This window comes from Triturus cristatus, chromosome 8 (assembly GCF_964204655.1).
Source record: "Triturus cristatus chromosome 8, aTriCri1.1, whole genome shotgun sequence".
NCBI classification, from domain to species: Eukaryota; Metazoa; Chordata; class Amphibia; order Caudata; family Salamandridae; genus Triturus; species Triturus cristatus.
In genome coordinates, this window is record NC_140591.1 from 39,636,935 (window position 1) to 39,655,163 (window position 18,229).

At 43.5% G+C, this 18,229-nt stretch overlaps 1 protein-coding gene across 2 annotated transcripts in view; it reads left to right on the forward strand.

Moving 5' to 3' along the window:
* The window catches only part of LOC146799914 (NACHT, LRR and PYD domains-containing protein 12-like), a 1,343,351-nt gene that overhangs the window by 1,294,908 nt on the left and 30,214 nt on the right, over nt 1–18,229 (forward strand). The window lies entirely within an intron of this gene.

Genomic DNA, 18,229 nt, shown 5'->3' on the forward strand with positions numbered 1-18,229 from the left:
GGTGATTTGTGATTTGAAAAACCCTCTCCCTAGGTGGTTTGAACAAACCTCAAGATGTTAGAAAACTCTTTATATGTGAGAAAAATAGAATGCTTCTCCAAACAGCATGCAAGAGTCTGTTTAGCAACATTAGCAGCTTTTGAAATACAATTATCATGTCCTGCGCCTGGATACCCTCACAGGTGACAGGTAGCACTCTACAGATCTACTTATTGATTTCTAGTGTTGGACTCAAGTGATCGAGTGGGCAGCGGGATCTATTGGTGAGAATGTTTGCTACGTTAAAGAAGTAACTTTATTGCACATTTGCTTCTGTCTCTAAAAGTCCACCCTGCTTTAAGCTCTCCAAGCTGGAGGTGAAGGTAGTGAAATGGGTGCTTTGGCATCGGATGATGGTGAACTGTGGTGTCTGTGCATCATTTCTCAGTGCACTTGTTTTACATATAAGTGTTGGAATGTTCCTTTGTACTTGCCAAAGTATTCTATGTTATACATGGTTGGAATGTTTGGGTTAGAGGGTAGAACTGCTTCTGAATCAGTTGGAGCAGCCACCTTGAGCCCTCTACACTGAATACTTGTATATCCTGTTATCTACATTACAACTACTCAAACTGTGAAGACTCCTTGCTCATTTGGATTACTGTGCAGCTTCACTGAAGAGAACACACTTCATGAACATTTACATATAATTCCTAGCCTAAGAGATATGGATTGTCCGAAAAAGCAAGTGATTCAATTTTCACTCGCAGATTGAATCTGGGGACAACATTTTGGCTACAATGTCTACTTTTTTCCAAAGTCCACTCTATTTTACTTTGTATAATTCAGGAAGATTTGGAGAAGCAATCCGAACAATACCCAAATAGATTCCGGTGTACCCTTAGCCGCCTCAGGTGATAAGATCTTGTTGACGAGATGGATATCACTGACTTCATCATTGCGCCCTAAACAGGGAATGGCCAGATTTGATGGAACTCGAGCCGTTAGTATACTGTGAGTGCACTATCTTAAGTTTGGGATCCTTGCCCGTTTCTGGGCTGATTTTACATGAGTGCCTTTGGCAATGGCTGTTCACACACAGGTTCTTGATAATCAATGAAGTGAGTTAGTTTTGCTATTAAGACAAGTCCATCTCCAATGAAAGAAGAGAGATATGACCCTATTGTCTCAGTCATTCAAAACCTGTGTTGCATTTTAGAAGCCGCCTCAGGTGCTTGGAGTTGGAATTCTGAAAAATGAGATATTCAGGTGATTTGAATACAATCACTAGATGATTGTATTTGATCAATGGAGTGTAAGCTCCGTCAGGGGTGCAGTACTATTACCCTGTTACTAAATCCAAGAATAGCCGAGAGGCAGGCACGTCACTTCAGGCCAACACGTGATACATTAGGGACGTTATCCATACTTTTTCAAGATGTAATGCGTGAACTTAAGTTCATACGAACAGGCGAAAAAGCCCTCAGTAGTGATAGACATGCACAGCAAAGGGTTAGGAAGAATATTAGATTTACTAGGAGCTCGTAATATTCAATATAATGACTTAGGTACTTGAATAAAGGAAGACTGCCTCTAGTCAGTGATTGGAAAATTAAAAGAGGAACAGATAATATTCATAAATGATGTTAGGTATTATCCTGAGCAGACAACATTACACATTTTAAATCTGTGTAATCAAAAAAAGAACCGTATGTAACATAGGCACTGCTGCGATGCCCTCCATTGATCTCAATTGACACAATAGGGCAGCCCAATTATCCCCAATTATCCCCATGGGTAAAGTAACATTTCTATACACAATATTTCCCTTGAAGAATTATTTATATCCAAAAATAAGTTTGACACTTATTTATGGTCACAGATGTGATCCAATCAGTTAATCGCAAAAAAAGGAAAGTTACATTCACAGATGTATTCAAATACAAATGTTTTTACTTCATATGTATTATACTTAATTCATTATACAAAACATCCACAATTGTAGATACAAACAGTATATACAAACAGCAACACTGACACTACCAGACCAATCCCTTCAGCTTTCTCAATTTTGTCAAGGGATTGATGGGACCTCCTGGCCAGACACCTGCCCTCTCCCTCTGCAGCTTTGCTGCTGTGCCGCTGCCTGTGCAGTGCTCGGTGCAGGTGGGGGTGCGAGTCACTATGCTGTGCCTTGCTGTGCTCTGCCCGTTTTGTTGCCCTGTTGTGCCTTAATTCTGGTGTGCCCACTTTTGCCCAGTGTCTCTTTTGCCCTTATTTGTTGGCTTTCATTGTGCCTGTCTTGTTGTTGTGCCGTTTTCAGCCCTAGTCTTGTTGTTTTGCCGTTTTCAGCCCTAGTCTGTTTCCCGCTCCCTTCCTGCTGCTGCTGCCCCCGCGGCCCCTCCCCCCTGCCAATTCCCACCTCCCAGCTGTGCTCCCTCCCCCTCCCTATTTAATGGCGGCCGCTACGTGGGAGCGCGAGCTGTACCTCTTACCTCCTGCCCAGAGACCTGCCCTCTACCTCTGCTGCTCCGCTGCTGTGCCGCTGCCGCTGCTTGTGCAGTGCTCGGTGCAGGTAGAAGTTCGAGCCACTGTATTGTGCCTTGCGGTGTTCTGCCCGTTTTGTTGCCCTGTTGTGCCTTAATTCTGGTCTGCCCATTTTTGCCCTGTGTTGCTGTTGCCCTTATTTTTTTTGCCTTTTATTGTGCGTGTCTTGTTGTTGTGACGGTTTCAGCCATAGTCTTGTTGTTGTGCCTTTTTCAGCCCTAGTCTATTTCCTGCTCCCTTCCAGCCGCTGCTGAACCCACGGCCCCTCCCCCTTCCGATTCCTGCCTCCCACCTGCGCCTCCCTCCCCCTCCCTATTTATTAGCAGCTGCTGCGCACACCACTGGCACGCCAAAGGCAAGCCCGACCGCGACCCGAGCAGCGCCAGAGACCCTGGATATTCGACCTCCCACCAATACGACTCAGCAGCCCTCCCCGCACTCAACCCCAAAAGGAACAACAACTGCCAGTTGTCCACGCTTGCAATGTTCAACACTCCGTCCATCATCCCCTTTGTTTTTGCTTTGTTTGCTCTAAGTTGGCAGGGTATGCCCAGACGTGGGTCCCTTGCTCACTTTGCCACTGGATTCAAGTTAGCCTGGTTGATGAGGATTATGAACCCGAAACCGGTCCCAGCATGCTTGTTTCCAGTCCAGGGAAGACATGGCTTGGCAGTTCGGGCTGGACTGTTCCCATGAGGCACAGGGTCAGACTGATTTGCATATGGCCATGTCTGAACTGGAGTGGCGGAGTGAGCTAAAAAATGATGATGGACTAAACCCAGATCAGTTAACTGGGGTTAGTGCTTGCAGTGTTCAACACTCCATCCATCATCCCCTTTGGTTTTGCTTTGTTCGCCCTATGTTGGCAGGGTATGCCCAGACGTGTGTCCTTTGCTCACTTTGCCACTGGATTCAAGATAGCCTTGCTGATGGGGGTTATGAACCTGAAACCGGTCCCAGGATGCTTGTTTCCGGTCCAGGGAAGACATGGTTTGCAGGTCGGGCTGGACTGTTCCCATGAGGCACAGGGTCAGACTGATTTGCATATGGCCATGTATGAACTGGGGTGGCGGAGTGAGCTAAAGAATGATGATGGATTAAACCCAGATCAGTTGACTGGGGGTGAGTGCTTGCAATGTTCAACACTCCGTCCATCATCCCCTTTGGTTTTGCTTTGAGTTGTCCATGCCGAGCACCACCCACGGACAGTACTCCTGCCACCCCTGCCACCAGACCTTCACCACCGTCCGCACCCCCATGGCCACCGCCCCCATGCCGAACGTCAAAACTGCTGATGCCCTGAGGTGCAGCCTCCTCAATGTGCGCACCCTCCACAGACACGCCGTAGAGATCTGGGACCTCCTCAACACCCTCTCACCAGACATCACCTTCTTCACAGAAACTTGGATCAACTCCACCTCTGCCCCCGACATCACCACCGCCATCCCTGACAGATACAAGATCCAGAGGAAGGACCGCCCCAACCACAAAGGAGGAGGACTTGCCAAAATACACAAGAGCTCAATTCAACTCACGACCTCCAGCTCGAGCAACAGTCTGCCCACCACCGAACCCCTCCACTTCCAGATCCAAACCAGCCACGGAACGACCCCTGAGAGGCACTCTTGCCTCCAGGAACTGGAGCAAGATCACCGAGGAGCAACTCAATTCCACCCTCAACCGCAATGTCCCCACCACCTCGACCGACGCCAATCTCGCTGCTAAAGAACTCCACAGATGGATCTCCAAACGCACAGACGAGCTTGCACCCCTACGTATCCCCAACAGACAGCGCCCCAGGAAGGCCATCTGGTTCACCGCTGACCTCCAAGAATCTAGGCGCACCAACAAGAACGCCATGACCGAATACCACCAATGCATCAGATCCACCATAAGGACTTTCATCCAGAACAAGATACTCACCAACTCCAAGGAACTCTTCAGCATCATCCAGGAATTCACCAAACTACCTAGCGAAACCACGGACATCACCCCCTCCCAGGACCTCTGCAACAAACTCGGCTTCTACTTCCATCTGAAGATCAAGGGCCTCTACACCAATTTCAAAGACCAGACACATGACCCCGAAACCACTCCATCCTCCAGCAACGCCAGCCAACCCACCATCTCCTCCTGGACCCCAGTCACCACCAAAGACACCGCATCGACCATGAAAGGCATCCACTCTCATCTTCCAGAGCCGCCGCCACCATTGCTCCAGAAATACGACGCACCATCAACACCACTTTCAAAACCAGCAATTTTCTCTACGACTGAAAACACGCAGGTCCCTACTCAAGAAGCCATCAGCAGACCCCACTGACCTCAAGAACTACCGACCCATCTCCCTCCTCCCTTTCGCGGCCAAAGTCACCAAGAAACCGTCAATGTCCAGCTAATGAAATTCATCGAAGAAAACTCCATCCTCGACCCCTCCCAATCTAGATTCCACAGCAACCACAGCACAGGGACCGCTCTACTCACCGTCACAGACGACATCCGCACCCTCCTAGACCAAGGACACACCGCAGCCCTGATCCTACTTGACCTATCTGCTGCCTTAGACACCGTCTCCCCCCGCAAGACTCCACAAAGCCAGCATTCAGGGAACCACTCTCGAATGGCTCTTCTCCTTCCTCACCAGGAGAACCCAAAGAATCAGACTTCCACCCTTCCTCTCCGAACGCACGGAAATCAACTTAGGAGTACCCCAAGGATCGTCGCTCAGCCCCACGATTATCCTTTTCGGAAAAGCTGAGCAGTTCTGGACTCGGGACTGGTGGCCTACGGAGTTGGGCACATGTCCCCTGCCCAAGCTAGCAGTTCGCAATCTGGTTATCACCATAGACAACTCCCTGTCCATGAATATCCATATTAATCAAGTGCTCGGAGTTTGTTTTGGGATTATGCGTGAGCTACGAAAGATCTTTAAATGGTTACCTAATGAAGCAAGGAAACCGCTGGTCCAGGGACTTATTAGCCATCTTGACTATGGTAACGCCCTGTTTACCGCACTTAATCAAGACCTACTTTCCAAACTTCAAATCCTTCAGAATACGGCTGCCAAACATGTTCTTAACCTCCCCTCCCGTACTCCTTCAGCTCCGACTCTCAAAACTCTGCACTGGCTCCCGGTTCGCCAAAGAGGACATTTTAAAATCCTAAGCATTACACATAAGATAATGCATGGTACTGGTCCTCAATATCTGGCTAAAAAACTTCAATGGTATGTACCTGGACGTTCCCTACGGTCAAGCACAAAATTCTTCCTTGCCCAACCACGTATTCGAACGGTCCGCAATGGCGGTCGATCCTTCTCATATTTAGCTCCCTTGCTTTGGAACAAACTTCCATTGGAGTTGCTATCTATAACGGACCATTTACACTTCCGGACAAAGCTGAAGACTTGGCTTTTTTCTCAATAGAGTTCGGTACTTGGGTACTTTGGTCACTGTCTGTCTCTTTGTCTTGGCTGCGAGCGCCTTGAGACCTTTTGGTGATTTGTGCAATATATAAAAACGTTTGACATTTGACACGCTCTTCAACATCTACATAGCCCCCCTCGCCGCCATCGTCAGACAGCACCGACTCAACATAGTATCCTACGCCGACGACACCCAGCTCATCCTCTTCCTCACCAAGGACCCCATCACCACCAGACTTAACTTCCAGGAAGGAATGAAAGACGTTGCATCCTGGATGAGCAACAGCTGCCTGGAGCTCAACTCTGAGAAGACAGAGTTCCTCGTCCTCGGACCTTACCCCTCTGTATGGGACAACTCTTGGTGGCCCACTGCCCTCAGGAGCCCCGTTAACCCCACAGCCCAAAACCTCAGCATCATACTCGACTCCTCCCTCTCCATGACCTGACAGGTCAGCGCCGTCACCTCCACCTGCTTCAACATCCTCTGCATCCTCCGAAAGACCTTCAAATGGATCCCCCCCCAAATCAAGGAAGACCGTCACCCACGCACTCATAACTAGCCTACTTGACTATGGAAACACCCTCTATGCCGGGATCACCAAATCTCTACTCTGCAAACTCCAGACCATACAGAACACTGCAGCCAGACTCGTCCTCGGCATCCCTCGACACAAACACATCACCCAGCACCTGCGCAACCTCCACTGGCTCCCCGTTGAGAAAATAGTAACCTTCAAGATACTCACCCACGCCTACAAATGCCTCCACAACACCGGACCCCAATACCTCAACAACAGAATCTCCTTCAACACACCCGAGAGGAACCTCCGATCCGCTGACCTTGCCGTCGTCGAATCCCCGGTATCCGTAGAGCAAGAACGGGCAGAAGAACCTTCTCCTACATCGCGGCAAAGAATTGGAACAAGTTACTGATCAACATCAGGCATGTCCCCACCCTGAACATCTTCAGGAAGACCCTCAAGACATGGCTCTTCAACTGACCGGAGTTGCAGCCCCCATTCCCCCCAGCGCCTTGACACTCTTACGGATGAGTAGCATGCTTATAATTTCCCTGGTTGATTGATTGATGGAAGTGCAATCACCCTTTTTACCTAAAACAATATGGACAGTGCTGGAGCAGAGTTTTCTGTTAGAAAATTCTGGGCCTTTTTAAGCTCTGGCATGTCTATGCGTTTTATTAATTTATTAATAATTAACAACTAATTATTTGTCTTGTGCAAGTGTGTTTCATTAATCAACTTGTTTGTCCTAACACAAGAGAAGGTTACACGAGGGTTAGCCTAAATATGCTGTTTCTGTATTTACAATAACGTGCAAGTTTTCATGTTTAAACGTTGCTGTGTGCTATTTATTTTGGGCACAAAACGCTGTCTGAATTAATGCTTTTTATGTCGCAAAGCTAGATAAATGCATACACATAAGGGTATTAGTGGGATTAACACTGTTTAATCATTATGATGTAGTAATCTTTATTTTGTCTCTTTAATTAAAGATGGTCCATTGTGGCCTATGAAGGCCTTTATGAAATGGCTGAGAATATTTTGAAGCCTGGCTGAGCTCTGGCGCAGGCAATCTGTGATGTGACAAGAGAGACCCCTGCTGGAAATTGGTTGGAGACAACTGACCGTAGTCCTTCTATAAAACTTTCCATGAGGACATCAGCAGTTTGGAGGATCTCCAAAAGAAATGATTTGTCCTTGGTGAACAAAGGAGCTTCTGAAATGAACATTGTGCTGAAGCCGGGTTGCCGAGGGAAATGAACGAGATGGATACTTTAATAGTTTCTATTTCTTGGTTCCTGTTCCGTGGTTTACGTCTTGTGACTTTTCCTGAGCGGAGATTTCAAGATGTTGCAAAGTTACATCTCTTCCTTCTCGTTCTGCTCAGTGATACAGTTTTATTTGTCGAATTTATGTGAGTTTCCATTGTATTTTCCATTATAAAAACTGTTAGCTTAGGGAGGGCTCGCCCCACTCTTTTTCGTCGCCTTTTGCCGCGTGAACTTGCGTTGCTGAGGACTGATGCTGAGGACCCTGTCCTGAAAGACTTTACCGAGAGACTGGTCCTGACCCGTTCTGACACTTAGTTAGAATAGGTAACTATGAGAAATGATTCATTCTGATTCTACTTTGACTAATTTTAGATAAAGCAATATAACTTTTAAACATGGTGTTGAATATTTCTTTCCTTGTCAATTATTGAGTACATTATTGATCATTGTTTATAGATTGTTTATATTATGTTAGATAACCACTATTCAGGTCCTATCGCCTAGATATAGATGCAGGGTGCTTTAGGAGTTTTCTTCCCACAGGTTTATTGCTGGTAGAGTATTTGAGCGTATGTTAGTGAAATGGGCCCTAGCGTATGATGAATGTATGTGCGTGTAACTGTGAGATTACTCTATCCGTGGTAGTGGGCATATTTTTGATACCCTGATCTGTATCAATTTCTCTGGTAGCAGAGGATGGTTTAGATGGTTGTCTTGATCTGATAAGATAAGATTGCTTGTAAATTAGCTTATTGATTATTGATTTATTTTGATGTTGTTGGTATATGTACTAATATTATATGTTGGAGTCGTAATGTTGAGTTATATGTAGTGCTTCTGGAACTTGGAAGCTGGAAACAGTTCCGTAGTAGGGCAGAGGAAGGTGTATATGCTGCTCTCGGGAAAGACGGGATTGTAAGGAATTACGTGTGACAATAGAAGTTGCGCGTTCACATTGTCTGGGTTCGGAATCAGTGACATTGTATGTTACTATTAGAAATTTCTGGTATATAAGGAGTGTGTATCATAGTGAAGGTTATCTGTGAAACTCTGGTCTTAAGTCCCAGGGATCCGTAAGGATTGCCGTTAAAGCTTATTGCGGGAGGAGTAATAGGTATTCTCTGAGCTTGTTTGCAGAACTGGGCAGAGGTAAGCTGCTTAGTTGTTGTGAGTTATAATTCTGTACAGAGGCAGATTGCGCGCTGTTCTCAAGAAGCAGAATTCTGTGTATATGTACTATATTTTTCTCGTATGAATGTGCGTGAATGCATATACATTTTATTGATTGTAAGACTCTTTGGATACGTCCTAGAGGAAACAGTTATGAGATGTATGTAAAGTTGTTGACTCTTGAGAAATAGACTCTCTTTTACTATTCTGTGGTTAGCGAAGCAGACAATGGAGATGTTTTTATGTTGTAACTAATAGATTTTGTAGAAATTTTGACACACGAAGTCTACTGAGAGTTTTTGTAAAGGAGGGGTAGACGAGTGACAGAGACAGGAGACAGAGACTGCTGCGGCTGCTGACGTCAGAAGGTTCGCGCACTGATTGGATAGTGACTCAGAATAGGGTTTGCGCTAGGATTGGTGCGTTAGTGTGAGTCGCGCAGGGATTGGAAGAGCTACTTAGCGACGTAGACGCTCCAGGACTGGTGCGTTAGCGAGAATTGAGTTTTCAACCTAAAAAAGTAGAGAGTTTAATAAGTGCTCGCTAAAATGTATTACCAAGAAGAGAAAAAGAAAAAGACATTCTTTGGAAAGGTTAAGAAGTGGTTTAGCAAGGATAAAGAGGTTAAGACAAGAGAGGGTGAGTTGCTACCTCCAGCGAAAACACCTGCATCCTTTATGGTTGCGAAATATGGATTACATACCTGTATATGGTTGCAGAATTGGGTTGGCTATACTAAAGAAGATGGTGTTCTAGCATTTCCAGAACATGGTTCATTTAATCTGGCCGTGTTAAGAAATTTACGGGAAAAGATGGCACATCTGGACCCGAAGCCGAGACCTACACAGTTTGAGGCTTTAGTGGAATGGGAAGAAGAAGTATTTAATCGAGAAAGACAGAGAACTGGAGGTCAGTACAGATATATGTTTGGGAGGAGACATGATCGTGAAACACATCATGATCGAATGAAAAGGTGGCGAGATGCTAATATGTCAGAGGGATTATATCCTATGAGAACAGTTGAAGCTTCTGCTCCTTCAGAAGAAAGGGTTTCTGAGTCAGATAGGAGAAGATATGGAGAGTATGAAGATGAGGTCTTAAATGACATGATTTACAAGAGACCACCTCCATATAGATCAGAACCAGATGAGAGTACACCAGTTGTTTCTCCGATAAGAGATACAGTTGAGAAAGAAAAGATGACACCTGAATCAAGAGGTAGTAGTTCTTTCAGAGAGAGAGAGAATCGAGGTAGTGAGGAAAATGCCAGACAATTAGCGAAGACGACAACAGAACTGACTGAGAAAATTAGAGAGTTAACGATGAATCTGGAAGCTGTTACGGTACCTGTAACTATAGGTCCGGTTATTCCTATGTTTGACAGACAGAGAGCAGGTGAAAATGGACTGGTAGTTCCATATATTGCAAATGATTTGACAAATTCAGCTGGTTCTTCAGGAGATTCAGATAAAAGAACAGGGAGAAATGACCTGAGACAAAACAGACATGACACAGGTAGTGAATTAATGGATGTTAGTGAACCTAGTTGTTCAGGAATGCCAATTTTAGAACCGCAGAAAAAAGTAGTTCCAGTGAGAAAAACTGCAGAAATAACAGTTGACGATTTAAATGACTGGATGAAGGTTCTTCAGAGAAAGGATAAAAATTCACAAGTTATTGATGTGGTTAAATTACGTATAGAATTAGAAGAGCTTGTGACAGGAACAGTTCCAACAGAGATCCTGAAAAGTCATCATGATGGTGAATTAATGTTTATGTGCAAGAGCATAACATGGAGAGCAAGAAATACACATGATAGACTAAGAGCAATAGCAAATGAGCAAGGAGTTGACATTGATAAAGTAAAGGCTTTACAGAAAACATACAGGATGGATTTTACAGAGAAGGACATAGAGAATTTGAATACTTCTGGTAGAACAGGACAGATTAAGGAAATGGTGGCATTATTGCGAAGATGGGGTGATGTAGAAAAGTGGAAAGATAGGTGGTATAAGAAGAGAGAGGAATCTGAAGATAGAACAACTTACTCAGCATTTCCAGTGAGAGAAAAAGAGAAACCAGTGGAGCAGTTTCCCATGAGAGAAATACCTGGAGGAGGATATGTACATGTTCCATGGACCAGACAGGATATTTTATCATTTACGAATGATTTCCCTCGATTGAGAGAAAAGCCCGTCGAGTGGTATAGGCAGGTAGACAGGTTTGTGAAATTGTCAAAAGTGCTGTGGGTTGACCTGAATAGTCTGTTTGATATAATTGTTCCAGCAGACTTGTGGACTGAGTGTAAAATAGTTGTGAGTTGGCCTACTGAAGAATATCCAAGAGATCCAAGAACAGGGGCACCAGATCCGGAAGTGATGAGGAAGTATGAGCAGGTGATGGTATACCTGAAGAGTAAAGTTCCTCCAAAGGAGACAGACTGGGTTAAGATAGATCGAACACAACAGGAAGCAAAAGAATCAGTTCATGCTTTTTACGAAAGGCTGATACTGGCTTTTAAACAATTCAGTGGAGATGAACACCTGGGTGACAAGGATTTGAGTCATTTTGTATACCGATTTGTATATGGTCTTAGACCTGAAATTGGTGAGAGAATTCGTGAACACACAGTGGATTGGCAGAGTAAAAAAGTAGATGAGATTCTGCGACATGCAAAATATTTCAGTGATGAAATTGAAGCAAAACAAAGAAAGCTGAAAGAAAAAGCAATGTGGGCACAAGTGAAAGTTGCAGAAAGACAAGAAGCACAGTTAGTGGAACAGGCAAATAATCCAGGAAATAATACAGGGAATAGACCAAGATTTGCAGGAAAGGGAAGAGGAAGTCTTGAGGAAGCCAAAAAGAAGTTCCCGTGTCACAATTGTGACCAACTGGGACATTGGAGATCTGAATGTCCTAATCCACCATTAAATGAGGGTAAATCCTTAAATCAACAGGTGCAGAATGAAGGGAATAACCAGCAACAACAACAGCAGAAAGTTGTGAGACAGCAGCAGAGTCAAGAGCCAAAACCACCTTTACCGCAGAATAGAGGGGTACAAAAGTACAGTCAGGATTCGGGATTCTTCAATGATGAGCAGGTAAACAAACCAAGACGTACTAACAAGGTACAGCAGTACTTGTTAAAGAGTGAAGGGAGTGAGTCTGAGGGTGATTATTGACGGTGCCGAGGAGAGGAAGAAGAGTGCATACTTGGTGCAACTCTAGAAATAGACCAGGCAGGACCATTTGTGGATGGGAAAATAAATGAGGAGAGTGTTACTTTTTTGGTAGACACAGGTGCGACAAGATCAACTGTCAGGTCAACAGATGTTAGAAATCTTCCTCTCTCGGATGAAGCAATCCAAGTAGTTGGTGTAGCCAATACACAAATCAGAACACGTCTTACTGAACCAGTGAGAGTACAGATAGGGAAATTTTCAGACATGCACAGATTTATTGTCTGTGACACGAGTCCAGTGAACCTATTAGGTAGGGACTTATTATGTAAGATGAACTGCACAATTTTCTGTACTCCGGATGGAATAGCTTTTGAAACACCAGATGATGATGTTTTCTACCGAATGACTCTAGAAAATAGGGAGAGTGAATTAATTGGTGCATTTCCAGTGTTTAATCCGGAGGATTTGCCTCAAGAGCTGAGAGACACAGTGAAAAGAATAGTTTGGGATTTTACTGGAGAGGATGTGGGATTGATGAATAATGTAGATCCAGTGAAGATTGCAGTGAAAGAGGGAATTACATATCCTAACATTCCTCAGTACAAAATGACGCCAGAAATAATTGAAGGGATAACTCCTATAATTGAGAAAATGATTCAGCAAGGAGTTCTGAGAGAATTACTGAGTAGTCCGTGTAATTCACCGATAATGGGGCTGAAGAAGCCTAATGGCAAGTTTAGGATAGTGCAAGACCTGAGAAAAATTAATCAGATTGTGGTGGCATGTTGTCCCATCGTGCCAAATCCATCAGTGATTCTGTATCAAATTCCACATGATGCTTAGTGGTATACAGTGATTGATTTGTGTCATGCATTCTTTTCAATTCCATTGCATCATGACAGCCAGCCGATTTTTGCATTTAGGTTTGGCCAGCGTATTTTAGCATGGTGTCGTATCCCACAGGGGTATACAGAGAGTCCTTCGATATTCAATCAGTTATTGAAGAAATCGTTGGAAAGTTTAATCATGCCTGAGAACTCAGTACTAGTGCAATATATTGATGACCTACTTGTGGCATCAAAGACACATGAAGCTTGTGAAGTAGATACCATAGCTTTACTGAATCATCTGGGAGATGGAGGGTTAAAGGTATCTCCAGGCAAATTGCAGTTTTGCAAGAAAGAGGTGCATTATCTTGGACATAATATTGAGAAAGGTCTGAGAAAAGTGACTACTGACAGGATAAAAATAATCAGAGAAATGAAAGCTCCAAAAACCCAGAGAGAAGTGAGAATGTTCCTGGGTATGGTGGGATATTGTCGTCAGTGGATAATTAATTTTTCCCTGATAGCAAAGCCATTGATTAAATTAACAAAAAGTGATATGACAGATCCATTGGATCTGGATGCAGAACAATTGGCAGCATTTGAAGAGCTCAAAACAAAAATGTGTGATGCTCCAGCTCTGGGTATGCCTGACTATGAGAAAGAATTTGAACTGTACTGCAGTGAGAGAAATGGATGTGCACTTTCAGTGTTAATCCAGAAACATGGGCAATTGAGAAGGCCTATTGCGTACTTCTCATCGACACTTGACCCTGTAGCTGTGGGGTTACCGGGTTGTCTAAAAGCTGTGGCTGCAACATGTAGAAGCCTGGAACAAAGTGAGGGAATCATAATGGGGTATCCTGTAAGGGTATTCGTACCTCACAATGTGGCAATTCTTCTGACAAGAAGCAGAACTCAGCATATGTCAAATAGTCGGCTGACTAAATATGAAAAAGTGATTTTGGGAGCATCAAATGTGACTCTTGAGAGATGTACGAATGTGAATCCAGCGACACTTTTGCCGGATATTGAGAATGTGGGTATAAAGATGGAAGATGATCATGATTGTTTAGATGTGCTTGAGTACTGTACGAAACCAAGACCAGATATCAAGGATGTTCCCTTACCAGAGAATGACCATGTGTTATTTGTGGATGGATCATGTCTGAGAAATGATAATGGTGTGCTATGTGCAGCATATGCAGTGTGCAAAGTTTCAGAGGTTATGGAAGCATCACCATTGAAAGGAGTAAAATCTGCGCAAGTTGCTGAATTAGTGGCATTGACAAAAGCTTGTGAGATTGGGAAAGATTTGAGAACAACTGTGTTGACTGATAGTCAGTATGGATTTGGAGTGGTGCATGATTTTGGCCAACTGTGGCTACAAAGAGGTTTCTTGACATCGGGTGGAACTCCGATAAAGAATGCTGAGCTGATTGGAAAATTGCTTGAGGGGATACAGCTGCCTAAGGAGTTAGCAGTTGTAAAATGTGCAGCACATGTTTCAGGAGAGGATTTTATCACTGTTGGCAACAGGTATGCTAACGATGTGGCGCAATATTGCGCTAAGATGAATCTGTCAATTAACAGGGAAAGAGAAAAGGAAGACATGTCTTTTCTTTCTGTGATGTTTACTAATGTCCTAGAAACGTGGGATGAAGTGAAACAGTTACAAGATGAGGCAGGAGAAGAAGAGAAACAAGATTGGGTTAAGGCAGGATGTGCTCCAAGAGAAACAGACCATGTTTGGGTCTACAGGGATGGCAGACCAGTGATGCCAAACTCAATTTTGTCGTCAATGGCAAGGATGTATCATGGCCAGGGACATCTGGGGAGGGACGCAATGGTTAGGTCCTTTAAACAAACCTGGTACAATGCAAAGTTTAGGACAATTGCGGAGAGCATTTGTCAAAGGTGTTTGATTTGTCAGCAATTTAACACTGGGAAAAAGACAGTGGTGAGTTTAGGGACAATTGGCAGAGAAGGAGGTCCTTTCACAAGAATGCAAATTGATTTCATTGAAATGCCCCAAGTGAACAGACTGAGGTATGTCCTAGTGGTAGTCTGTTTGTTTTCAAGGTGGGTGGAAGCTTACCCGACTAGAAGAAATGATGGATTGACAGTGGCAAAATTACTGTTGAGGGAGTTGATTCCTAGGTTCGGGTTTCCAGTTACAGTTGAGTCTGACAGAGGTAGACATTTTCAAAATGAACTTATTGGTTTGATTTGTGAAGCATTAAAAATACAGCAGAAGCTACATTGTGCATACCGACCAGAGGCTTCTGGTGTGGTTGAGCAGATTAATGGCACAATCAAAAACAGAATTGGAAAGATGTGTTTAGCCACTGGCATGAAATGGCCAGATGTTCTGCCTCTAGTCTTGATGACTATGAGATCTACTCCAGATAGAACTACAGGTTTGAGTCCGCATGAAATCATTATGGGACGTGCAATGCGCCATGCATTCGTGCCTGTGAATAAATTGATGACAATAACTGATGACATGATTTTGGATTACTGTAAAGGCCTGGCTGACGCAGTTCATTCTGTGTTTCACCAGGTTGGAGAAGAAGCTACCACACTTGAGAAGAAGCAAGCCCATGATCTAAGTCCAGGAGACTGGGTGAGGATTAAGGTGCACAGAAGAAGAAATTGCTTGATTCCAAGGTGGGGAAGGCCGAGACAAGTTATTCTGACTACAACGACTGCAGTAAAGTGTGCTGGAGTGAGACACTGGGTACATGCAAGTCATACTCTGAGAATTCCAAGCCCGAGAGAGGGAACTGGCGAAGAGTATTATGAAGAGTTAGATTCCAGTGATGGTGAAGATTGTGAAGATACGGAATCAGTGAGAAGAGAAGCAGAGAGAGCTTCAAGGGATTCACTGCAAGTATCAGAGGGAAGATCAGATTCTGTAGAAGAGCCTGAAGTTTCGAGTAGCAGTGGAGGAAAAAGAAAAGAAAAGAGAAAACACACAGAGACTACTCCTGAATCAGAAGAGGAGGAGATTGAAGAACCACTTGAGATTATTCTTGAAGAAACAGGGTCAGAAAAAGATAGAGAGGGACAGATTGCGGAAGACCCCCGAGGAGGTGTAGGGAACATTGATGAGGAGCTAGGTGAAGGGACAAGTAGACAGCAAGAAGATTGCGTGTCGGAGACCCGAGGAGGGACAAAAGTAGGGAAGTCTCAAATAGTGGTGAAAGAATCTGTGGAAGAAAAGAAAACTGCTAAGAAACGAAAGCAGGAGGCAATTGAGACAGAATCGGATGATGAAAATGAACAAACGGAGGGTCGAGTTCTGAGAAAGAGAACTTCGATTGGAGAAAGAAGTGTTAAAGAAGTAAAGCCGAAAAAGGTTGTGAAAGGAGATCGTTGGCCTAACAACCAAGTTAAAAGGGTGACCAGGTGAATGAAGTTTCAAGTCAAACTTCGAGAGCTGAGGAAGAAGAATTAAAGAAAACGAAAGAACCAGTAGAAATAAAAAGAGTTAAAAGACCCAACCAAAAGTACAGATCACCGGAATGGTCTTATGTGACACTGTCTGAAGAAGGAAAAGAAGAAACAGTGACTCAAGATAATCCGGAAGTGGTCTTGAGAGAAGTGGTTGAGGAAGATACTGGTGAAATCCTGAAAGTACTCTTGACTGACATTGGAGAAGAGTCAGATACTGAGGATTTGAATGTTGGAGATCTGATACAATTTGATGTGAAAAATGATGAGTATCCAAACTGAGTAAAAGAAGGTCACTTGGACTGAGCGAACAGAAAGATTGTTGGAGGAACTGAAGAGTTTGGAACAAACGTTGGGAATTTGAAAAATCCTAATTTCAGTAGTGGAGTAGTAGAAGTTAAAGCAGAATGGCTAACATAGAGAATAATCAAAATAGATGTGCCTTCTTTAAAAGATGGTGCAAGATGTGCTGCTGTTGTACTGGAATATTAATGCTTCTATGGGGTGTTTTAGTTTTATTAGTTACTTTTAAGGTTGAATTTGGGATGGACACAGAAAACATGACTAATATAGAGAAGAATTCACAAAAAGTAGTTCCAATTAGAAGTAGTAGTTACATACACAAGGATAGGTCAATTAATAATTTTTCTAGTAATGTTTTTTCTAAACTGTTATATGAATATGTGAAGACAATGGAAGTGAGGGATTGTTATGTCTGCATGCAGTTACCTGCATCCGTTTCAGAGGGTGTTACTTATCACCATTTACCAGCTACATATGGTATTTCTTGTAGTATTTTAAGTAGTGTTTTTTATTTGTTAGGGAAAATAGATTATAAGATGTCTAACAGAGATAGTATTTTTGGGCACTTGCCAATGAACAAAGAGCTGAATCCAGCTAAAGAAGCTAACACTTTTGGTGAGATTTTTATTGAAGAAAAAGGACTAACATTAGATTACATTTTTAAGAATAATTTAACTTGCAGTTTGAAAGAAGAAGAGAAAGCTTTTCTGGATATGGTAGAGGAAAGGAGAGTGAACATGCATGAGAAAGCGGGAAAATATGAAGTGAGTGAGACAATTTGGGACATTGAGATGGGAAAAGAGTTGAGAAATGGGGCTAGTCCAACTTTGGCTCTAGATGCACCGCAGAAGGGTAAACTATGCATTACCAGAAGGAGATCCCAATATGATACATATTTTGTGGGGACTAGTGAGTGCCATGATACATACTTCGTTGCGACTGGTTGGGGTTTCAGAGGTGGAGAAGATACAATTTTTCCAGGAGTGTACTATGTGTGTGGGAACAAGGCTTATTACAAGTTGCCTGACCATTGGTATGGCACATGTTATGTGGGTTTGGTTTTTCCTAAGATTTTTCATACAGATAAAATAAGTGATGTAGAGGATATTAACCTATTAAAACGTTTTAAGAGAGAAACTTGGTCTGAAATAGTGGGTGATATTTTTGGGGTTTTGATTCCAGCAGTGGGAATTTCTTTAAATGCTTATGGAATTCGGAAATTGTCCACAGTGGTTGATCGTTTATCGACAAATACCGCAGGAGGATTTCTTTTGGTAAATACGGAGTTAAGTGCCGTACGTGCCATGTCTATGCAAAATCGACTTGCCCTTGATATTCTTTTGGCCAAGGAGGGTGGAGTTTGTGGAATTTTGAAAGTTCAACATTGTTGCACTTACATTCCTGACGAAAGTAAAGACCTGAAGGTCTATATCAAAAATATTACTGATTTGCATGAAGATTTAGTACCACTTGAAACTGGGAGTTTATGGACTAAACTAGCTAATAAGATGATAGCTGTTAAGGATTTTATTGCAAAAATAGGTAGTACTAT